Source organism: Lissotriton helveticus, chromosome 1_2 (assembly GCF_964261635.1).
Source record: "Lissotriton helveticus chromosome 1_2, aLisHel1.1, whole genome shotgun sequence".
Taxonomy (NCBI): Eukaryota; Metazoa; Chordata; class Amphibia; order Caudata; family Salamandridae; genus Lissotriton; species Lissotriton helveticus.
Genome location: NC_136058.1, coordinates 257,757,722 through 257,784,108, shown reverse-complemented (window position 1 = coordinate 257,784,108; position 26,387 = coordinate 257,757,722).

The following is a 26,387-nucleotide window of genomic DNA, read 5'->3' as shown; positions in this document are numbered from 1 at the left end:
TGGAGGGAGTTACGATGGGGCAGGGAGGCGGGGAGGGGGAGAAGCAGGGTGGAGCCCTCTCTACCTTGCCCCTCCCCCTCCCCGCCTCCCTGCCCCACCGTAACTCCCTCCACGGCCCGCGGCTGCTTATAAGTGTTGCTAACTCTTATTCATTTACAGCATGTTAACATACTCTCACCATTCGCTTTTTATGTACTAGTAACTATGCTGGTAATTTTGCTACTGATAATATGTGTACTTGTATTCTCCACCCTGCTTCTCCCCCTCCCCGCCTCCCTGCCTCACCGTAACTCCCTCCACGGCCCGCGGCTGCTTATAAGTGTTGCTAACTCTTATTCATTTACAGCATGTTAACATACTATCACCATTCACTTTTTATGTACTAGTAACTATGCTGGTAATTTTGCTACTGATAATATGTGTACTTTTATTATCTAAGGTACTACGCCTGAGAAGACGGCATTAGTAAATAAACATTTCAAATACACATCTGTTCTTCTTAACTCCATGTTCTGGTTTCTAAGAAATCTATAACGACCGACTGTTCATGAGTTCCACGTATCCTGAGGTACTATAAGTTCATATTCTGGATTGTCTAAACATTGAGAGTTTGTTATATCCAATGTGACACTGTACCTAGCTTGCTAAGGAGTTTTTGATTACTAACGTGAGTTTTGGGACACCCTAATTCGCCGAGGTTCCAATCCTCTGTCCACAGTTCTGTGTGAGAACAGAAACCCTGCGACAGGGGCACCCCCGACCCTTGCTGGAGCTTCATCACACTTGCGATACAACTCCAGCAATGCGCCACCTTTACGGCACAGATACATCACGCATCTGTGCTGTTTTTGCCCCATGATGCGCCGCATTGTAAATGCAGCACACCATAGGTGACGGAACAGCGGCACAAAATGACTAACACATCCCTGGTGATGCGCCAGTCATCATAAATGTTTTCCTATGCTTCTTATCTTGTTAGAGATGAACCGCCATATGTATCATCAAAGTTATTTGCATTTCCTAAATAGCGAACTTTAAGGAATAAATAGCGATTCTTTACCATTCCTAGTTTGCGATGAGCTATTTGCTAATTAGCCGAATGTAGCCCAATGAAGCCCAATGTAGCCCAATGTAGCCCAAAGATGGCCGCCAGACACACAAAAAAACAAATGTAGCCCAAATATCAGCCAGATGTAGCCCAACTATAGCCCAGTGACAGAATGACCAATCAGCTTCGCAAACCTCCGTTACGCGAAGCGGAGCGCTGTTACAGATATATATCTTTTTTTGAACGTTAATTTCTCAAAATCCACTGGAGCACATATATTGAGACCTAGCAAAGGCACATCGGGCTACCAGTCCCTAATATTTTGCCAAGTTTCGTGCAAATCCATTCAGCCGTTCAATTATTATTATTATTTTTTTTTTTTGCCCCGCGGGGCCCTTTTAAAACCTCCACATCAAACCTAGGGGGTCAGCGAGGATCTACTATGCCCCCTTATAGTTATTTCCCCCTTTGTTTTGACCTCCTCTTGTCTCTCGATCCTACCGAGAGACAAGATGGCGGCCGCTACGGACTGTTTGGAATGTTGACAGACGCCGGAGAACCAATCAGCTTCGCTTCACAAAGCTCCGTTGCGCGAAAAGTCCGCGAACCAGTGCGCTGCCCGGTCCACTGTTACAGATATATATCTTTTTTTAAACGTTAATTTCTCAAAATCCACTGGAGCACATATATTGAGACCTACAAAAGGCACATTGGGCTACCAGTCCCTACAATTTTGCCAAGTTTCGTGCAAATCCATTCAGCCGTTCGGGCTAAAAGTGAGGCCAACCGCCCTATGGAAAACTCAATGTTAAAAACACGTTTTGGGACCCCCCTTTTTTCTCGGCCCCCACTGGACGAACCCCCCCCAATTTTCAAGGGCTGCTCAGAAACAAAATGTGCCATTTTCCTGAAAATTTCAGCCAATTCCGTCCACAAACGCCAAAGTTATTAGACATAGAATTTTCAAAAAACCCATAGAGAAAAAATCCTAACTATATATACCTACTGGCGACCGCCAGTAGGTAATATAGAGAGATATATATGTATATATGTCTATATATATATATATATATATATATAAATCGTTTGTTTGCATTTTTTTTTGTCTCTGTGTACTATACTGGTTTATATGAAATCTTGTCTATTGTTACAGTAGGGATATTCTAACTTTATTTTTAGTTGTTGATTTGCTAAGGAATTGCCAACATGTGTTGTTTATCAAAAATTAATTTGTTAGTTCAGTTAAATGATCTTACTTCCTATAGATGAATATTTTGGCTATTTATTTTCTATATGTAAATATATATATAACTATATATATATGTCCACATATATATTTTTATATATATATATATATATATATATATATATATATATATAGAGAGAGAGACAGACAGAAGTTGTGTTATTGTTCTATTATATATTATTTATAAGTAAAGTGAGATTTTTTTTCTAATATTTGTTTATTGCTACCCTGTTTTTTTTATCTTGTAATATTTTAAGTATTGTTTATATAATCTTACTAGGTATTTATTATTTATACTTGAGGATATATATTTTTAATTTAAGTAGGATATTCTATACAAATATATATATGTAAATATATGTATATACATGCACACACACATATATATCAGCAAACAAATTGTCCTGTCGCAGCGGGAGCTCAATCCAGTTGGTGCCCGCGATGATACCAGGGCAGTGTCTCAATTAGATTCCATACCAGAAAAGAATCGCGGCACACTTCTTGGTATTTCACGCAGTTACTTTATTTGACAAACGTGAGGTAACAACTCCTACGCGTTTCGAACCGTAGTTCCTGTTCACGGTAGTGTAAGTGATTTGTCCCTCTACTATTTCCATATTTATATCACTCCCCGCCCCTGTCGTTTTCTAGGGCATGGTGGAACTTATAGTTTTTTATATATCTATATATCTATCTATCTATATATATATATATATATATATCTTTCAATCTATATATATATAGAGAGTAAATGCGTTATTTTATCTTGTTTATAAATCTATACTATGTAGATGTTTTGAAAAGGCTTCTTGCTGTTACAGGTGGATGAAGAAACGAAAAACGTATGTGCTTTTACCTCGATGTTGTTTGGACACGCAATTAGCAACTTGTGATCTTGTAATAAAGTATTGGCAACCTATGAAAAAGGAGAAAAAAGCATTAATGATTATTTGCAATAATAGTATTTCTTAATGTATTGTATCACAAGAAAGAATGTAAGGTAATGGAAGTGTTGAGTAAAGTGTAGTTTTTTTTGAGTAAGTTATAAATAATAGTGTAGTTGTATTAGTACTATAGTGTTTGTAGGTAAGCATGTATCAAATATTGTATAGCCTAGAGTAGTAAAGAGTGTTGAGTAGATTGTGTGTGTAAAGAGTGTGTGTGTGTAGAGAGTGTGTGTGTAGAGAGTGTGAGAGCACAATACTGAAAGCGTAATATACAAAGTGTGTACAGAGAGTATGTACAGATATTGTGTGTTACAGAGAGTATGTTACAGAGAGTGTGGTACAGAGAGTGGTACAGAGAGCGTGGTACAGAGAGCGTGGTACAAAGAGCGTGGTACAGAGAGCGTGGTACAGAGAGCGTGATACAGAGAGCGTGGTATAGAGAGTGTGGTATAGAGAGTGTGTAACAGAGAGAGTGGTACAGAGGGTGTGAGCGTAATGCAAAGAGTGTAATAAAGAGAGTGTAACACAGAGTGTGTTTCTTTGAGACAATGTCTTAGAGAGAGTGTATTAAAGTGTCTCTGTGTGTGTTAGAGAGTGTGTGTGTATGCATGTGTAGAGAGTGCATTTATAGAGTGCATGTGTTAAAAAAGTAGATGTAAAAAGTTTGTGTACAGAGTGCATGTAAAGAATATATAGTGAAAGTGTGTGTTAGAGAGTATTAGTAGAGTGGTAGTAGTGTATTATTAGTGTGATAATATAGATTTAGAAAGTAAAAAGATGTGAAAAAGTTGACAATGCCTCACGTAAGCAACCCAATTGGAGTTTGCAGATTGGTTCTCACCTGCACTCACTTTATCATCATTAGCTATTGCCAACTTATAGTACACCACACTCTCTGCACCACGCTCTCTGCACCACGCTCTCTGCACCACGCTCTCTGCACCACGCTCTCTGCACCATGCTCTCTGCACCACACTTACAGTGTGGTCCAGAGAATGTGGTACAGAGAGTAATACAGAGAGCGTAATACAGAGAGCGTAATACACAGAGCGTAAGACAGAGCGTAAGACAGAGCGTAAGACAGAGCGTAATACAGAGCGTAAGACGGAGCGTAAGACGGAGTGTAAGACAGAGAGCGTAAAAAAGAGAGCATAAGACAGAGAGCATGACAGAGAATGTGTAACAGAGTGTGGTACAGAGTGTGTGGTACAGAGTGCGTGGTACAGAGTGCGTGGTACAGAGTGCGTGGTACAGAGTGCGTGGTACAGAGTATGTGGTACAGAGTGCATGGTACAAAGTGCATGGTACAGAGTGCATTGTATAGAGTGTGTGGTATAGAAGTGAAGTAGTGTGGCTCACTGGTTAGAGGCGGCAGACCCGAGAGCAGAGGACGGCCCGGGACCAGGGTTCGATTCCCGGCGCGGCAGGTTTCTGGACCAGGGTCAGCGGACTCGATAATTCTCTCGCCTCGGTGCCCACTCTGATCAGCGTTCACACTCGGCAACTCTGGGCATTAGCTTGCCTCATCTTCACTAACAGCCCCACCAGACCGCCGGGGATGCCTGGTCTCACCCTGGAGATACCCATTAAGGGACCATCTCTCAGGGAAGCCAGGAAGGGTTTCGCAGCGGTCGAAGCGCCTTGGGACCCTACGGGTAAGTAGTGCGCTATATAAATTCCTATACATACATAAATGCCTATACATACATACATATAGAGAGTTTTGTACAGAGAGCGTGGTACAGAGAGCGTAGTACAGAGAGCGCATGGTACAGAGAGCGTAATACAGAGAGCAAAATACAGAGAGCATAATACAGAGAGCAAAATACAGAGAGCATAATACAGAGAGCTTAATACAGAGAGCGTAATACAGAGAGCGTAATACAGAGAGCGTAATACAGAGAGCGTAATACACAGAGCGTAATCCACAGAGCGTAATACACAGAGCGTAATACAGAGAGTGTAAAACAGAGCGTAAGACAGAGCGTAAGACAGAGTGTAAGAGAGCGTAAAACAGAGAGCATAAGACAGAGAGCATGACAGAGAATGTGTAACAGAGTGTGGTACAGAGTGCGTGGTACAGTGTGCGTGGTACAGAATGCGTGGTACAGAGAGCTTGATACAGAGTTTGTGGTATAGAGAGTTTTGTACAGAGAGTGTATGTACAGAGAGCGTGGTACAGAGAGCGTGGTACAGAGAGCGTGGTACAGAGAGTGTGGTACAGAGAGTGTCGTACAGAGAGTGTCGTACAGAGAGTGTCGTATAGAGAGTGTGTAACAGAGAGAGTGGTACAGAGGGTGTGAGCGTAATACAAAGAGTGTAATAAAGATAGTGTAACACAGAGTGTGTTTCTTCGAGACAATATCTTAGAGAGAGTGTATTAAAGTGTCTGTGTGTGTTAGAGAGTGTGTTTGTAGAGAGTGTGTGTGTATGCATGTGTAAAGAGTGCATTTATAGAGTGCATGTGTTAAAAAAGTAGATGTAAAAACTTTGTGTACAGAGTGCATGTAAAGAATATATAGTGAAAGTGTGTGTTAGAGAGTATTAGTAGATTGGTAGTAGTGTATTATTAGTGTGATAATATAGATTTAGAAAGTAAAAAGATGTGAAAAAGTTGACAATGCCTCACGTAAGCAACCCAATTGGAGTTTGAAGATTGGTTCTCACCTGCACTCACTTTATCATCATTAGCTATTGCCAACTTATGGTACACCACACTCTCTGCATCACGCTCTCTGCACCACACTCTCTGCACCACGCTCTCTGCACCACGTTCTCTGCACTACGCTCTCTGCACTACGCTCTCTGCATCACGCTCTCTGCACCACACTCTCTGCACCACGCTCTCTGCACCACGCTCTCTGCACCACACTTACAGTGTGGTCCAGAGAATGCAGTACAGAGAGTATGGTACAGAGAGCGTAATACAGAGAGCGTAATACAGAGAGTGTAATACAGAGAGCGTAATACAGAGAGCGTAATACAGAGAGCGTAAATCACAGAGAGTAATACACAGAGAGTAATGCACAGAGCGTAATACACAGAGCATAAGACAGAGCATAAGACAGAGCATAAGACAGAGCATAAGACAGAGAGCGTACAAAAGAGAGCATAAGACAGAGAGCATAAGACAGAGAGCATGACAGAGAATGTGTAACAGAGTGTGGTACAAAGTGCGTGGTACAATGTGCGTGGTACAGTGTGCGTGGTACAGAGTGCATGGTACAGAGTGCCTGGTACAAAGTGCATGGTACAAAGTGCGTGGTACAAAGTGCGTGGTACAAAGTGCGTGGTATAGAGTGTGTGGTATAGAGAGTTTTGTACAGAGAGCGTGGTACAGAGAGCGTGGTACAGAAAGCGTGGTACAGAGAGCGTAGTACAGAGAGCGCATGGTACAGAGAGTGCATGGTACAGAGAGTGTAATACAGAGAGCATAATACATGGAGCGTAATACAGAGAGCATAATACAGAGAGCATAATACAGAGAGCGTAATACAGAGAGCGTAATACAGAGAGCGTAATACACAGGGCGTAATACACAGAGCGTAATATACAGAGCGTAATACACAGAGCGTAATACACAGAGTGTAAGACAAAGGTTAAGACAGAGCGTAAGACAGAGTGTAAGACAGAGAGCGTAAAACAGAGCATAAGACAGAGCATGACAGAGAATGTGTAACAGAGTGTGGTACAGAGTGCGTGGTACAGTGTGCGTGGTACAGTGTGCGTGGTACAGAGTGCGTGGTACAGAGTGCGTGGTACAGAGTGCGTGGTATAGAGAGTGTGGTAAAGAGTGTATGGTATAGAGAGTTTTGTACAGAGAGAGAGTGTATGTACAGAGAGTGTATGTACAGAGAGTGTGGTACAGAGAGCGTGGTAAAGAGAGCGTGGTACAGAGAGCGTAGTAGAGAGAGCGTAGTACAGAGAGCGCATGGTACAGAGAGCGTAATACAGAGAGCGTAATACAGAGAGCGTAATACAGAGAGCATAATACAGAGAGCATAATACAGAGAGCGGATTTGTGGGGCGTAACTTTTTGCTGTTCTTTAGACAGTGTCGTTATGTGTCACTCAGAACCACAAAAGTACGGCCCCAGCTCTGAAAATGGCCGTAGTTTTGTAAATGCCATTTTGCGCTGATCATCTCCGCAAAAAGTTTCTGCGAACTCCTTTCAACAGTATGTATGCTTGCATTTTTTTTTATGTAAGATGTTTTGCAAATCATTATTTCCTTTTTTCTAGGTCCAATATGGCCAGTGGCGTCTCCCTGCAGCGATGTGCACCACTGTGCATGAAGTAGTTTGGATATGGGGATCTTTTGCAGTTTGAGGTAAGCTATCTTTTCAATTTTTCTAATGCTATGTTTTCTCTCTCTTTTCTAGGTCCAACATGGCTCGTGGCGTCTGCCTGCAGCCGTGTGCACTACTGTGCAAAAAGTTGTTCAGACAGGTATGTATATTGGTGTTGTTTTCATTTAGAGGTAAGCCATTTTTTGTTGTTGCTATTCTTATGTTTATTCTCTATTTTCTAGGTGCAACATGGCCCATGGCGTCTCCCTGCAGTAATGTGCACCGCTGTGCACGAATTTGTTACGATATGCTGTTCTTTTGCAGTTTGAGGTAAGCTATCTTTTCTATTTTGCTAATCTTATGTCTATTCTCTCTTGCTCTCTGTACAACGCTCTCTGCACCATACTCTCTGCACCACGCTCTCTGCACCACGCTCTCTGCACCATTTTTGTAGTGTATAAAGAGTGTATGTAGAGAGAGTGTATGTAGAGAGAGTATGTATAGAGAGTGTATGCACAGAGTGTGGAGTACAGAGAGTATGGTACAGAGAGAGTGGTATGAGAGTGTGGTAGAGTGTAATACAAAGAGTGTAATAAAGAGAGTGTAATACAGAGAGTGTCTTAGAGAGCGTGTCTTATAGAGAGTATATTAAAGTGTCTCTGTGTGTGTTAGAGAGTGCATTTTTAAAGAAAGTGTGTGTAAAGAGTGAAGGTGTAAAAAGAGCATGTGTAGTGAGTGCATGAGAGTGACTCTATGTGTATGCGTGCGTAGAGAGTGTGTCTATAGAGCGCATGTTGTTAAAGATTAGAAGTAAAGAGCATGTGTACTGTTATTAAAAGCAAATCAAAGAAAACCTAATGTACGTTGTGAAAAAGAGATGCTTACATAAGTTATTGAACACACTGCAGCATTTCAATACTTTGTAAAATTAAAAGAGGTGTGTAAACGATTTGCTAAATTGCATGTCATCAATTGGCTTTACTGTTATTAAATAATACATATTGTAAATTAGTGCACTGGCTTTACTGTTAATAAATAATACATATTGTAAAGTAGTGCACAGGGATATGGTGTTACAGAGTTGTAATTTGAAATAGATATTTTATGTAAAAAGATGTGAAAAAGTTGACAATGCCTAACGTAAGCAATACAAGTGGAGTTTACAGATCGGTTCTCACCTGCACTCACTTTATCATAATTAGCTATTGCCAACTTATAGTGCACCACACTCTATGCATCAAGCTCTCTGCACCACGCTCTCTGCATCTGCACCACGCTCTCTGCACCATGCTTTCTGCACCACGCTTTCTGTATTATGCTTTATGCACCATGCTCTCTGCAACACGCTCTCTGTATCACACTTACAGTGTGGTCTAGAGAATGTGGTACAGAGAGCGTAATACAGAGAGCGTAAGACACAGAGCGTAAGACACAGAGCGTAAGACACAGAGCGTAAGACAGAGAATGTGTAACAGAGTGTGGTACAGAGAGCGTGGTACAGAGAGCGTGGTACAGAGAGCGTGGTACAGAGAGCGTGGTACAGAGAGTGTGGTACAGAGAGTGTGAGCCTAATACAAAGAGTATAATAAAGAGAGTGTAATACAGAGTGTGTTTTTTATAGACTATGTCTTAAAGAGAGTGCATTAAAGTGTCTGTGTGTGTTAGAGAGTGTGTGTGTATGCATGTGTAGAGAGTGCATTTATAGAGTGCATGTGTGAAAAAAGTAGATGTAAAAAGTTTGTGTACAGAGTGTATGTAAAGAATATTTAGTGAAAGTGTGTGTTAGAGAGTATTATTAGAGTGGTAGTAGTGTATTATTAGTGTGATAATATAGATTTAGAAAGTGAAAAGATGTAAAAAAGTTGACAATGCCTCACGTAAGCAACCCAATTGGAGTTTGCAGATTGGTTCTCACCTGCACTCACTTTATCATCATTAGCTATTGCCAACTTATAGTACACCACACTCTCTGCATTACACTCTCTGCACCACGCTCTCTGCACCACACTCTCTGCACCACACTTACATTGTGGTCCAGAGAATGTGGTACACAGAGTATGGTACAGAGAGCGTAATGTAGAGAGCATAATACACAGAGCGTAATACACAGAGCGTAATACACAGAGAGTAAGACACAGAGCGTAAGACGGAGCATAAGACAGAGCGTAAGACAGAGCGTAAGACAGAGAGCGTAATAAAGAGAGCATAAGACAGAGAGCATGACAGAGAATGTGTAACAGAGTGTGGGGTACAGAGTGCGGGGTACAGAGTGCATGGTAGAGAGGGTTGTGTTCTTTTGGAGGTGGTCCTTGAATACTGGGGTAGGTTACTGGCCAGTTCTCTGAGCTCTGCACGAGAATAGTTGTTTGGATGCTTCCCGGTCATATGTCGAATCATGGTATTATTACCAAAGGAATATTTTTTGTTTGGGTTGCCCCTTGAGAGTTGTTCGCCACAGATTAGGCAAGTTACCTTGGCCGCATTCACTTTTTTCTTGCCCTCTGGGATTGAAAAAAACTCCCATACAATGTGTGACCTGGGCTTGTATGGGGTATTTTGTTCAGGCAGCCATGTTCTCCCCTCCTCCTCTTCCTCTTCCTCCAACTCCTCTTCTTGACCACCAATGTACTGTTGTGGTGGTCCTCTTGGTGGTGGTGGTGGTGGTGGTGGTGCAGATGCTCCAGCTATTGCAGCTACAGTAGCCATTTGAAAGTACAAAATAGTTCTCTCTCTATTGCTGAAACAGGTCTTCCTCAGTCAAAGGACAAAGTCAGAATAAGGAAAGAAGGTGGGGTCTTTCATCATTTGCAAAAAACAAAGTGTCCTGAACCAATGAGAAGTGTTATTTTCAGGTCATATGACCCGGGCTTTACTCATTTGGAAACCAAAACTGTTCTGCACCAATAGAAAGTGTTATTTTCAGGTCACATGACCCGACACGCTTACGCTACGCACCCCGGGGCGCGCCCGTAGTCGCGCTCTGGGGCGCGCCCGCGGGCGTGTAGTGTAAGCGCATCAAGACATTGCGCAATTGTATGCGCTCGCGTGCTTCCGGGTGCGCTTACGCTGTGCGTCATATAACGCATCACGCGTCTACGCCAAACGTCACGATGTTGTTTTCGTTTGCGAAAATAGCGCTAACGGGGCGCTCCCCGGTACGCGCCCGGGGCGCGCCGCAACATTGCGCTGACCAGGGCGCTCCCCGGTACGAGCCCCGGGAGCGCCCCGGGCAAAAAAATAAAAAAATTACATAATTATACAATATAAAATTCATTATCAAAAATATTACTTTTCATACCTATAGAGATTTGCTATTAAAAAACCTATGAAATTCACTGAAAAAAACATAGGTTTCACACCAGTTATAGTTAGGAATTAGCATCTAAAAAACCTATTAAATTCACTAAAAAAAACATAAGTTTCACACCAGTGATAGTTAGCTGGAAATTTTACTGGCATAAAACCAATGAAATTCCCACGTTATAGTTAGTTGGACTCACTATAACTTGCGCGTGCAATGCACTGCTGATGACGTCACATATTACATCACTCATGACATGGTCAGTGACATCACTCATGACATCACTGATGACACCATCCTTGTGACAGAGTGACAGACCTCCTTTTACTGTAATGTAACCCTTGAAACACATATTCAAAAATAGAAACTAAAATTTTCAAATAAATGGAGATACCCATACCAGTTACAACAACCAATTCAGTAATTCCACCATCTATATACACATCCACTCATTCACCAACAGTTCTATGTAGTCACTCATACATATACTCACTCATCATATGTAGTGATACACCTATACATCCTGTTACACACCGACAGTCATCCAAAAGATACTCTCACACATACTCACACATGCAAAAAAACTATTGAACATCCATTTATTTGCATATACAGCTATACACACACTACCACCTTACTTCTAAGGAACCTTACACATACTTACTCTCTTAAAAAATCACTTATAGAAACACATACGTATTTAAACAGGAACTCTTACAATCCCTTACTCTCACATATAGTCACTTATATACATCAAAATTCACATATACTACATTAAAACATATGTAGTTACTGATAAAGACACTAGTGAGACTGTCATTCACTCACTAACATACACATATACACACTCATCCACCCATACAGTCCTGCACATGTGCTGTATTCAAAACACATACAAACAGAGAGTCAGTCATTCATGCATCTATGTGCTAAGTAATACCCCCACCAAACCATACAAACACTTATACTGATACTAAGAAAAACATCTAATAACCCATATACCTACACATGTAGCTACTCACCAACCCATGCAGCCACTTATACACAAAGTCAAAGATTAATACATATATTTAAATATTTAAACATTACTCACTAATATTTATTTTTCAGAGAGACACACATTCACTGGATGGTGTCATCAGTGATGTCATGAGTGATGTCACTGACCATGTCATGAGTGAGTGTAATATGTGACGTCATCAGCAGTGCATTGTACGCGCAAGTTATAGTGAGTCCAACTAACTATAACGTGGGAATTTCATTGGTTTTATGCCAGTAAAATTTCCAGCTAACTATAACTGGTGTGAAACCTATGGTTTTTTCAGTGAATTTAATAGGTTTTTAAATGCTAATTCCTAACTATAACTGGTGTGAAACCTATGTTTTTTTCAGTGAATATGTATATATATAAATATATATATATATATATATGAACGCTCACGGTCCCCTTACTCGAAAGGAACAACAGCACTCAGGAGGTGGTAAGTTTCTCAGCGGTCTCAGTTTAATTTGCAAAAGTATATATATATATCAATATTAGTAAATATATATATATCTCTCTCTCTATATATATATATATATATATATATATATATATATATATATATATATATATATATATATATATCGTTTGTTTGCATTTTTTTTGTCTCTGTATACTATACTGGTTTATATGAAATCTTGTCTAATGTTACAGTAGGGATATTCTTACTTTATATTTAGTTGTTGATTTGCTAAGGAATTGCCAACATTCTTACGATGACCTCATACGCTGACGACACACAGCTAGCGGTGACACTTAGTGAAGACCCTGAGGTGGAGGCCCCCAGATTCCGTGCGGGTCTCTTGGCAGTAGCCGGCTGGCTCCGCACCAACTGCCTCCAGTTGAATGCCACCAAAACGGAGGTATTGGTTCTAGGGAAGCACGCGGAGCAATGGGGAAATCAGTGGTGGCCTTCGGAGCTTGGTGTCACTCCTATTCCAGCTGCTGGAGTGAGAAATTTAGGAGTATGGGTAGACTCTGCGTTGACCTTCAGAGATCACACCATGAAGGTGGCTGCCACGTGCTACGGAATTCTGCGTGGTACTAGGCCGGTCCTAAAGTACTTTGATCCCCCTACCAGACAGCTTGTAGTCCAAGCCTCAATACTTTCTCGGCTGGACTACGGCAGTTCACTGCTATTAGGGGTGAATCAAGCGGAGGCCTCTAGGCTCCAAAGAGTACAAAATGCCGCGGCACGAGCCATTGTGGGCCTTCCCAGACACTGTTCAGTGTCTGGTACCATCACGGCCTTGCACTGGCTCCCGGTCAGACAGCGCATTAAATTCAAGGCGCTGTGTTTGGCCTTTAAAATTTTAAAATTTTCGTCGCCGCCGGCACTTGCTCCTCTTCTTATACCCTACAAGCCTTCTAGATCCTTGAGATCAGAGGGGCTTCATCTAGCCATCTGTCCACGCTTCAAGCTGAGCAGAATGGGTGGCCGATCCTTTAGGGTGCTAGCGGCAAGTTTATGGAATTCGCTCCCTGTTCACATTCGAGCCCTTGAAGATTTGCTCACCTTCAGGCAGGCGATTAAAACTTTCCTGTTCCCGGCATCTAGTTAATTCCTTTTCTTTTATTATGTGTTATGTTACAGCATCTGTCAGAGCGCCAGGACGCCCCTTTGCTGGGGCAGCTGTGCGCTATAAAAATACCAAATAACATAACATAACATAACATAACATGTGTTGTTTATCAAAAATTAATTTGTTAGTTCAGTTAAATGATCTTACTTCCTATAGATGAATATTTTGGCTATTTATTTTCTATATGTAAATATATATATAACTATATATATATGTCCACATATATATTTTTATATATATATATATATATATATATATATATATATATATATATATATATATATATATAGAGAGAGAGAGACAGACAGAAGTTGTGTTATTGTTCTATTATATATTATTTATAAGTAAAGTGAGATTTTTTTTCTAATATTTGTTTATTGCTACCCTGTTTTTTTATCTTGTAATATTTTAAGTATTGTTTATATAATCTTACTAGGTATTTATTATTTATACTTGAGGATATATATTTTTAATTTAAGTAGGATATTCTATACATATATATATATGTAAATATATGTATATACATGCACACACACATATATATCAGCAAACAAATTGTCCTGTCGCAGCGGGAGCTCAATCCAGTTGGTGCCCGCGATGATACCAGGGCAGTGTCTCAATTAGATTCCATACCAGAAAAGAATCGCGGCACACTTCTTGGTATTTCACGCAGTTACTTTATTTGACAAACGTGAGGTAACAACTCCTACGCGTTTCGAACCGTAGTTCCTGTTCACGGTAGTGTAAGTGATTTGTCCCTCTACTATTTCCATATTTATATCACTCCCCGCCCCTGTCGTTTTCTAGGGCATGGTGGAACTTATAGTTTTTTATATATCTATATATCTATCTATCTATATATATATATATATATCTTTCAATCTATGTATATATAGAGAGTAAATGCGTTATTTTATCTTGTTTATAAATCTATACTATGTAGATGTTTTGAAAAGGCTTCTTGCTGTTACAGGTGGATGGAGAAACGAAAAACGTAAGTGCTTTTACCTCGATGTTGTTTGGACACGCAATTAGCAACTTGTGATCTTGTAATAAAGTATTGGCAACCTATGAAAAAGGAGAAAAAAGCATTAATGATTATTTGCAATAATAGTATTCCTTAATGTATTGTATCACAAGAAAGAATGTAAGGTAATGGAAGTGTTGAGTAAAGTGTAGTTTTTTTTGAGTAAGTTGTAAATAATAGTGTAGTTGTATTAGTACTATAGTGTTTGTAGGTAAGCATGTATCAAATATTGTATAGCCTAGAGTAGTAAAGAGTGTTGAGTAGATTGTGTGTGTAAAGAGTGTGTGTGTGTAGAGAGTGTGTGTGTAGAGAGTGTGAGAGCACAATACTGAAAGCGTAATATACAAAGTGTGTACAGAGAGTATGTACAGATATTGTGTGTTACAGAGAGTATGTTACAGAGAGTGTGGTACAGAGAGTGTGGTACAGAGAGCGTGGTACAGAGAGCTTGGAACAGAGAGCGTGGTACAGAGAGCGTGGTACAGAGAGCGTGGTACAGAGAGCGTGGTACAGAGAGCGTGGTACAGAGAGCGTGATACAGAGAGCGTGGTATAGAGAGTGTGGTATAGAGAGTGTGTAACAGAGAGAGTGGTACAGAGGGTGTGAGCGTAATACAAAGAGTGTAATAAAGAGAGTGTAACACAGAGTGTGTTTCTTTGAGACAATGTCTTAGAGAGAGTGTATTAAAGTGTCTCTGTGTGTGTTAGAGAGTGTGTGTGTATGCATGTGTAGAGAGTGCATTTATAGAGTGCATGTGTTAAAAAAGTAGATGTAAAAAGTTTGTGTACAGAGTGCATGTAAAGAATATATAGTGAAAGTGTGTGTTAGAGAGTATTAGTAGAGTGGTAGTAGTGTATTATTAGTGTGATAATATAGATTTAGAAAGTAAAAAGATGTGAAAAAGTTGACAATGCCTCACGTAAGCAACCCAATTGGAGTTTGCAGATTGGTTCTCACCTGCACTCACTTTATCATCATTAGCTAATGCCAACTTATAGTACACCACACTCTCTGCACCACGCTCTCTGCACCACGCTCTCTGCACCACGCTCTCTGCACCACGCTCTCTGCACCATGCTCTCTGCACCACACTTACAGTGTGGTCCAGAGAATGTGGTACAGAGAGTATGGTACAGAGAGCGTAATACAGAGAGCGTAATACACAGAGCGTAATACACAGAGCGTAAGACAGAGCGTAAGACAGAGCGTAAGACAGAGCGTAATACAGAGCGTAAGACGGAGCGTAAGACGGAGTGTAAGACAGAGAGCGTAAAAAAGAGAGCATAAGACAGAGAGCATGACAGAGAATGTGTAACAGAGTGTGGTACAGAGTGTGTGGTACAGAGTGCGTGGTACAGAGTGCGTGGTACAGAGTGCGTGGTACAGAGTGCGTGGTACAGAGTATGTGGTACAGAGTGCATGGTACAAAGTGCGTGGTACAGAGTGCATTGTATAGAGTGTGTGGTATAGAGAGTTTTGTACAGAGAGCGTGGTACAGAGAGCGTAGTACAGAGAGCGCATGGTACAGAGAGCGTAATACAGAGAGCAAAATACAGAGAGCATAATACAGAGAGCAAAATACAGAGAGCATAATACAGAGAGCTTAATACAGAGAGCGTAATACAGAGAGCGTAATACAGAGAGCGTAATACAGAGAGCGTAATACACAGAGCGTAATCCACAGAGCATAATACACAGAGCGTAATACAGAGAGTGTAAAACAGAGCGTAAGACAGAGCGTAAGACAGAGTGTAAGAGAGCGTAAAACAGAGAGCATAAGACAGAGAGCATGACAGAGAATGTGTAACAGAGTGTGGTACAGAGTGTGTGGTACAGTGTGCGTGGTACAGAATGCGTGGTACAGAGAGCTTGATACAGAGTGTGTGGTATAGAGAGTTTTGTACAGAGAGTGTATGTACAGAGAGCGTGGTACAGAGAGCGTGGTACAGAGAGCGTGGTACAGAGAGTGTGGTACAGAGAGTGTGGTACAGAGAGTGTCGTACAGAGAGTGTCGTATAGAGAGTGTGTAACAGAGAGAGTGGTACAGAGGGTGTGAGCGTAATACAAAGAGTGTAATAAAGAGAGTGTAACACAGAGTGTGTTTCTTCGAGACAATGTCTTAGAGAGAGTGTATTAAAGTGTCTGTGTGTGTTAGAGAGTGTGTTTGTAGAGAGTGTGTGTGTATGCATGTGTAAAGAGTGCATTTATAGAGTGCATGTGTTAAAAAAGTAGATGTAAAAACTTTGTGTACAGAGTGCATGTAAAGAATATATAGTGAAAGTGTGTGTTAGAGAGTATTAGTAGATTGGTAGTAGTGTATTATTAGTGTGATAATATAGATTTAGAAAGTAAAAAGATGTGAAAAAGTTGACAATGCCTCACGTAAGCAACCCAATTGGAGTTTGAAGATTGGTTCTCACCTGCACTCACTTTATCATCATTAGCTATTGCCAACTTATGGTACACCACACTCTCTGCATCACGCTCTCTGCACCACACTCTCTGCACCACGCTCTCTGCACCACGTTCTCTGCACTACGCTCTCTGCATTACGCTCTCTGCATCACGCTCTCTGCACCACACTCTCTGCACCACGCTCTCTGCACCACGCTCTCTGCACCACACTTACAGTGTGGTCCAGAGAATGCAGTACAGAGAGTATGGTACAGAGAGCGTAATACAGAGAGCGTAATACAGAGAGTGTAATACAGAGAGCGTAATACAGAGAGCGTAATACAGAGAGCGTAAATCACAGAGAGTAATACACAGAGAGTAATGCACAGAGCGTAATACACAGAGCATAAGACAGAGCATAAGACAGAGCATAAGACAGAGAGCGTACAAAAGAGAGCATAAGACAGAGAGCATAAGACAGAGAGCATGACAGAGAATGTGTAACAGAGTGTGGTACAAAGTGCGTGGTACAATGTGCGTGGTACAGTGTGCGTGGTACAGAGTGCATGGTACAGAGTGCCTGGTACAAAGTGCATGGTACAAAGTGCGTGGTACAAAGTGCGTGGTACAAAGTGCATTGTATAGAGTGTGTGGTATAGAGAGTTTTGTACAGAGAGCGTGGTACAGAGAGCGTAGTACAGAGAGCGCATGGTACAGAGAGCGTAATACAGAGAGCAAAATACAGAGAGCATAATACAGAGAGCAAAATACAGAGAGCATAATACAGAAAGCTTAATACAGAGAGCGTAATACAGAGAGCGTAATACAGAGAGCGTAATACAGAGAGCGTAATACACAGAGCGTAATCCACAGAGCATAATACACAGAGCGTAATACAGAGAGTGTAAAACAGAGCGTAAGACAGAGCGTAAGACAGAGTGTAAGAGAGCGTAAAACAGAGAGCATAAGACAGAGAGCATGACAGAGAATGTGTAACAGAGTGTGGTACAGAGTGCGTGGTACAGTGTGCGTGGTACAGAATGCGTGGTACAGAGAGCTTGATACAGAGTGTGTGGTATAGAGAGTTTTGTACAGAGAGTGTATGTACAGAGAGCGTGGTACAGAGAGCGTGGTACAGAGAGCGTGGTACAGAGAGTGTGGTACAGAGAGTGTGGTACAGAGAGTGTCGTACAGAGAGTGTCGTATAGAGAGTGTGTAACAGAGAGAGTGGTACAGAGGGTGTGAGCGTAATACAAAGAGTGTAATAAAGAGAGTGTAACACAGAGTGTGTTTCTTCGAGACAATGTCTTAGAGAGAGTGTATTAAAGTGTCTGTGTGTGTTAGAGAGTGTGTTTGTAGAGAGTGTGTGTGTATGCATGTGTAAAGAGTGCATTTATAGAGTGCATGTGTTAAAAAAGTAGATGTAAAAACTTTGTGTACAGAGTGCATGTAAAGAATATATAGTGAAAGTGTGTGTTAGAGAGTATTAGTAGATTGGTAGTAGTGTATTATTAGTGTGATAATATAGATTTAGAAAGTAAAAAGATGTGAAAAAGTTGACAATGCCTCACGTAAGCAACCCAATTGGAGTTTGAAGATTGGTTCTCACCTGCACTCACTTTATCATCATTAGCTATTGCCAACTTATGGTACACCACACTCTCTGCATCACGCTCTCTGCACCACACTCTCTGCACCACACTCTCTGCACCACGTTCTCTGCACTACGCTCTCTGCACTACGCTCTCTGCATCACGCTCTCTGCACCACACTCTCTGCACCACGCTCTCTGCACCACGCTCTCTGCACCACACTTACAGTGTGGTCCAGAGAATGCAGTACAGAGAGTATGGTACAGAGAGCGTAATACAGAGAGCGTAATACAGAGAGTGTAATACAGAGAGCGTAATACAGAGAGCGTAATACAGAGAGCGTAAATCACAGAGAGTAATACACAGAGAGTAATGCACAGAGCGTAATACACAGAGCATAAGACAGAGCATAAGACAGAGCATAAGACAGAGCATAAGACAGAGCATAAGACAGAGAGCGTACAAAAGAGAGCATAAGACAGAGAGCATAAGACAGAGAGCATGACAGAGAATGTGTAACAGAGTGTGGTACAAAGTGCGTGGTACAATGTGCGTGGTACAGTGTGCGTGGTACAGAGTGCATGGTACAGAGTGCCTGGTACAAAGTGCATGGTACAAAGTGCGTGGTACAAAGTGCGTGGTATAGAGTGTGTGGTATAGAGAGTTTTGTACAGAGAGCGTGGTACAGAGAGCGTGGTACAGAAAGCGTGGTACAGAGAGCGTAGTACAGAGAGCGCATGGTACAGAGAGTGCATGGTACAGAGAGCGTAATACAGAGAGCATAATACATGGAGCGTAATACAGAGAGCATAATACAGAGAGCGTAATACAGAGAGCGTAATACAGAGAGCGTAATACACAGGGCGTAATACACAGAGCGTAATATACAGAGCGTAATACACAGAGCGTAATACACAGAGTGTAAGACAAAGGTTAAGACAGAGCGTAAGACAGAGTGTAAGACAGAGAGCGTAAAACAGAGCATAAGACAGAGCATGACAGAGAATGTGTAACAGAGTGTGGTACAGAGTGCGTGGTACAGTGTGCGTGGTACAGTGTGCGTGGTACAGAGTGCGTGGTACAGAGTGCGTGGTACAGAGTGCGTGGTATAGAGAGTGTGGTAAAGAGTGTATGGTATAGAGAGTTTTGTACAGAGAGAGAGTGTATGTACAGAGAGTGTATGTACAGAGAGCGTGGTACAGAGAGCGTGGTAAAGAGAGCGTGGTACAGAGAGCGTAGTAGAGAGAGCGTTGTACAGAGAGCGCATGGTACAGAGAGCGTAATACAGAGAGCGTAATACAGAGAGCGTAATACAGAAAGCATAATACAGAGAGCGGATTTGTGGGGCGTAACTTTTTGCTGTTCTTTAGACAGTGTCGTTATGTGTCACTCAGAACCACAAAAGTACGGCCCCAGCTCTGAAAATGGCCGTAGTTTTGTAAATGCCATTTTGCGCTGATCATCTCCGCAAAAAGTTTCTGCGAACTCCTTTCAACAGTATGTATGCTTGCATTTTTTTTATGTAAGATGTTTTGCAAATCATTATTTCCTTTTTTCTAGGTCCAATATGGCCAGTGGCGTCTCCCTGCAGCGATGTGCACCACTGTGCATGAAGTAGTTTGGATATGGGGATCTTTTGCAGTTTGAGGTAAGCTATCTTTTCAATTTTACTAATGCTATGTTTTCTCTCTCTTTTCTAGGTCCAACATGGCTCGTGGCGTCTGCCTGCAGCCGTGTGCACTACTGTGCAAAAAGTTGTTCAGACAGGTATGTATATTGGTGTTGTTTTCATTTAGAGGTAAGCCATTTTTTGTTGTTGCTATTCTTATGTTTATTCTCTATTTTCTAGGTGCAACATGGCCCATGGCGTCTCCCTGCAGTAATGTGCACCGCTGTGCACGAATTTGTTACGATATGCTGTTCTTTTGCAGTTTGAGGTAAGCTATCTTTTCTATTTTGCTAATCTTATGTCTATTCTCTCTTGCTCTCTGTACAACGCTCTCTGCACCACACTCTCTGCACCACGCTCTCTGCACCACGCTCTCTGCACCATTTTTGTAGTGTATAAAGAGTGTATGTAGAGAGAGTGTATGTAGAGAGAGTATGTATAGAGAGTGTATGCACAGAGTGTGGAGTACAGAGAGTGTGGTACAGAGAGAGTGGTATGAGAGTGTGGTAGAGTGTAATACAAAGAGTGTAATAAAGAGAGTGTAATACAGAGAGTGTCTTAGAGAGCGTGTCTTATAGAGAGTATATTAAAGTGTCTCTGTGTGTGTTAGAGAGTGCATTTTTAAAGAAAGTGTGTGTAAAGAGTGAAGGTGTAAAAAGAGCATGTGTAGTGAGTGCATGAGAGTGACTCTATGTGTATGCGTGCGTAGAGAGTGTGTCTATAGAGCGCATGTTGTTAAAGATTAGAAGTAAAGAGCATGTGTACTGTTATTAAAAGCAAATCAAAGAAAACCTAATGTACGTTGTGAAAAAGAGATGCTTACATAAGTTATTGAACACACTGCAGCATTTCAATACTTTGTAAAATTAAAAGAGGTGTATAAACGATTTGCTAAATTGCATGTCATCAATTGGCTTTACTGTTATTAAATAATACATATTGTAAATTAGTGCACTGGCTTTACTGTTAATAAATAATACATATTGTAAAGTAGTGCACAGGGATATGGTGTTACAGAGTTGTAATTTGAAATAGATATTTTATGTAAAAAGATGTGAAAAAGTTGACAATGCCTAACGTAAGCAATACAAGTGGAGTTTACAGATCGGTTCTCACCTGCACTCACTTTATCATAATTAGCTATTGCCAACTTATAGTGCACCACACTCTATGCATCAAGCTCTCTGCACCACGCTCTCTGCACCACGCTCTCTGCATCTGCACCACGCTCTCTGCACCATGCTTTCTGCACCACGCTTTCTGTATTATGCTTTATGCACCATGCTCTCTGCAACACGCTCTCTGTTTCACACTTACAGTGTGGTCCAGAGAATGTGGTACAGAGAGCGTAATACAGAGAGCGTAAGACACAGAGCGTAAGACACAGAGCGTAAGACAGAGAATGTGTAACAGAGTGTGGTACAGAGAGCGTGGTACAGAGAGCGTGGTATAGAGAGCGTGGTACAGAGAGCGTGGTATAGAGAGTGTGGTACAGAGAGTGTGAGCCTAATACAAAGAGTATAATAAAGAGAGTGTAATACAGAGTGTGTTTTTTATAGACTATGTCTTAAAGAGAGTGCATTAAAGTGTCTGTGTGTGTTAGAGAGTGTGTGTGTATGCATGTGTAGAGAGTGCATTTATAGAGTGCATGTGTGAAAAAAGTAGATGTAAAAAGTTTGTGTACAGAGTGTATGTAAAGAATATTTAGTGAAAGTGTGTGTTAGAGAGTATTATTAGAGTGGTAGTAGTGTATTATTAGTGTGATAATATAGATTTAGAAAGTGAAAAGATGTAAAAAAGTTGACAATGCCTCACGTAAGCAACCCAATTGGAGTTTGCAGATTGGTTCTCACCTGCACTCACTTTATCATCATTAGCTATTGCCAACTTATAGTACACCACACTCTCTGCATTACACTCTCTGCACCACGCTCTCTGCACCACACTCTCTGCACCACACTTACATTGTGGTCCAGAGAATGTGGTACACAGAGTATGGTACAGAGAGCGTAATGTAGAGAGCATAATACACAGAGTGTAATACACAGAGCGTAATACACAGAGAGTAAGACACAGAGCGTAAGACGGAGCATAAGACAGAGCGTAAGACAGAGCGTAAGACAGAGAGCGTAATAAAGAGAGCATAAGACAGAGAGCATGACAGAGAATGTGTAACAGAGTGTGGGGTACAGAGTGCGTGGTACAGAGTGCGTGGTAGAGAGTGCGTGGTGGAGAGTGCGTGGTACAGAGTGTGTGGTACAGAGTGCGTGGTACAGAGTGCGTGGTATAGAGAGTTTTGTACAGAGAGTGTATGTACAGAGAGTTTTGTACAGAGAGTGTATGTAGAGAGAGTGTGGTACAGAGAGTGTGGTACAGAGTGTGTGGTACAGAGTGTGTGAGCATAATACAAAGAGTATAATAAAGAGAGTGTAATACAAAGTGTGTTTTTTATAGACTATGTCTTAGAGAGAGTGTATTAAAGTGTCTGTGTGTGTTAGAGAGTGTTTGTGTAGAGAGTGTGTGTGTATGTATGTGTAGAGAGTGCATTTATAGAGTGCATGTGTGAAAAAAGTAGATGTAAAAAGTTTGTGTACAGAGTGCATGTGAAGAATATTTAGTGAAAGTGTGTGTTAGAGAACATTAGTAGAGTGGTAGTAGTGTATTATTAGTGTGATAATATAGATTTAGAAAGTGAAAAGATGTGAAAAAGTTGACAATGCCTCACGTAAGCAACCCAATTGGAGTTTGCAGATTGGTTCTCACCTGCACTCACTTTATCATCATTAGCTATTGCCAACTTATAGTACACCACACTCTGCATCACGCTCTCTGCACCAATAATACAAGAGCGTAATACAGAGAGCGTAATACAGAGCATATGACAGAGTGTAAGACAGAGTGTAAGACAGGGCGTAAAAAAGAGAGCATAAGACAGAGAGCATGACAGAGTATGGTACAGAGTGCGTGGTACAGAATGTGTGCTACAGTGTGTGTGGTACAAAGTGTGTGGTACAAAGTGTGTGGTACAAAGTGCGTGGTACAAAGTGCGTGGTACAAAGTGCGTGGTACAAAGTGCGTGGTACAAACTGCGTGGTACAGAGAGCGTGGTACAGAGAGCGTGGTACAGAGAGCAAAGTACAGAGAGCGCATGGTACAGAGAGCGTAATACAGAGAATGTAATACAGAGAGAATAATACAGAGAGCATAATACAGAGAGCATAATACAGAGAGCATAATACAGAGAGCGCATTTGGGGTGCGTAAGTTTTGCTGTTCTTTAGACTGTGTCGTTATGTGTTGCTCAGAACAACAAAAGTACGGCCCAGACTCTGAAAATGGCCGTAGTTTTGTAAATTACATTTTGCGCTGATCGTCTCAGCAAGACGTTTCAGAGTACTCCTTTCAACGGTATGTATGCTTGCTTGTATATTTTTTTTAATGTAAGATTTTTGGCTAATATTTATTTTCTTTTTTCTAGGTCCAATATGGCATGAAGTAGTGATATGCGGCTCTTTTGCAGTTTGAGGTAAGCTCTCTTTTCTATTTTACTAATGCTATGTTTTCTCTCTCTTTTGTAGGTCCAACATGGCTTGTGGCGTCTGCCTGCAGCCGTGTGCACTACTGTGCACGAAGTTGTTCAGACGGGTATGTATGTTGCTGTTTTTTCCGTTTAGAGGTAAGCCATTTTGGTTTTTTTTTGCTATTCGTATGTTTATTCTCTTTTTTTTAGGTCCAACATGTCCCATGGCGTCTCCCTGCAGTAATGTGCACCGCTGTGCACGATTTTGTTACGATATGCTTTTTTTTTGCAGTTTGAGGTAAGCTATCTTTTCTATTTTACTAATCTTATGTTTATTCTCTCTTGCTCTCTGTATAACGCTCTCTGCATCATGCTCTCTGCACCATGCTCTCTGCATCACGCTCTCTGCACCATGGTTGTAGTGTATAAAGAGTGTATGTAGAGAGAGTGTATGTAGAGAGAGTATGTATAGAGAGTGTATGCACAGAGTGTGGCGTACAGAGAGTGTGGTACAGAGAGTGGTCCGAGAGTGTAATACAAAGAGTGTAATAAAGAGAGTGTAAACAGAGAGTGTCTTAGAGAGCGTGTCTTATAGAGAGTATATTAAAGTGTCTCTGTGTGTGTTAGAGAGTGCGTGTGTAAAGAAAGTGTGTGTAAAGAGTGAAGGTGTAAAAAGTGGCTGTGTAGTGAGTGCATGTGTAGAGAGTGCATGAGCCTGACTGTATGTGTATGCATGCGTAGAGAGTGTATCTATAGAGCGCATGTTGTTAAAGATTCGAAGTAAAGAGCATGTGTACTGTTATTAAAAGCCAATCAAAGAAAACATAATGTACGTTGTGAAAAAGAGATGCTTACATAAGTTATTGAACACACTGCAGCATTTCAATACTTTGTAAAATTAAAAGAGGTGTATAAACGATTTGCTAAATTGCATGTCCTCAATTGGCTTTACTGTTATTAAATAATATATATTGTAAATTAGTGCACTGGCTTTACTGTTATAAAATAATACATATTGTAAAGTAGTGCACAGGGATATGGTGTTACAGAGTTGTAATTTGAAATAGATAGCAGTGAGACACGCGTTGGCGTGAAATCTTGTTACAAACTGAAGTGTTCTAATAACGCCCACCCACATTACTCAGTACATTGCTTTGAAATTAGGCTCTGTTTACAAAGTTTACCACGCAGCTGACAGACTTGTATTTTGAAATACAGATGGACATGTTTACATAATAAGCAGTATTTTCTGTAAGGGCAATGTCAGCTGCTTGCCAGAGTTAAGCTCACTTGAGGACTCCTACTTATAAAAGGCACCTTAAGTACACCTTAAGTACTATTATGCAGCGTAGGGGCTTTGCATTAGGACAACACCTCCCATAATGCAGTAGTTTAATGAACTGAGAAACACAATGGTCGTGATAACTTGAAGGCACTTACTTCCCTGGAAATAGAGTGATGTGATTTAACTTGTCCCCTCATTTGAAATTCAGTAAATATAATGACTTAAATACACGTCTAACTAATTTAACTAGATAATATAACTAGATAATATTTTATCGGTAATGTCCGCCCCCCAAAAAAAAACCTACCTCTTTGTTTTCTCATTTTTTTGGCATGTTAGTCCCCATAGAAATGCATTTTAGTAACTGCCACCACATGTGGTTTAAAAAAAGTGTACTAAGGAAGAAACAGAAGTGTAGCATTGGGTATTGTTGAATAGATGTTGAAGGATGGCGTACGAGGAGACGAGTGCTTTACGTAAGGAGTCCGTGGCTACCGCATCTACCCCCCTCCCCCCCCCCCCGCCCAGCACAGCAAAGCTATAGGGCCCTTTCCCGCATTGCTAATTTTACGGCTTAAGCTTTTACGAACACTGGTACTGCTATTTAAGGATATTTTTGGAAGGATTGAAAGAACATGAAGTTATGGCAAGAGTTGCATGATGTGGAACGCTCTTCACAACAAAGTATTGAAATGTGATAGAAAGTGTTTAATAAAATACAAAGTGCACGTACATTCAACAAATAAAAGCTAAAGGTATAACATTGTTACATATATCGAAAGTAAATATATAAGTGAAGTTAAAAAAGGTAAAACGTAAAAAGTCAAGCATTATGTAATTTTCAATGTATGAAGTTACTTACTGTTCAGTAACAGAGATATATCAGCTCTCGAAGTATACGGCCTGGCTACCTTCCAAAAAATGTTCAGATTGTTCGCTCGAGTGCTTCAAATACTGGGAAATAAAAAAATAATGTCAGTTACTTGAATTAAATAAGAAAATAAGTGTGGCATTGGGCACTGTTGAATAATTGTTGACAGATGGCGGACGAGGAGACGGATGCTTTACGTAAGGAGACCGTGGCTTCCGCATCCACCCTCCAACCCCCCCCACGCCCACGCACAGCAAAGCTACAGGGCTGTTTTCGCGAACACTAGTGCTGCTATTTAAGGATTTTCTAGAAAGGATAAGGTCTTTGAAATACACTCCTTTCTTTCACTGCATCTATTAAAGAACATTAGATATGGCAACAGTTGCATGATGTTGAACGCTCTACACAACAAATTATTTTAATGTGCTAGAAAGTGTTTAATAAAATACAAAGTGCACGTAAATTTGACAAATAAAAGCTAAAGGTATAACAGTTACATATATTGAAAGCAAATATAAGTGAAGTTAAAAAAGGTAAAACGTTAAAAGTAAAGCATTATTTTATTTCCAATGTAT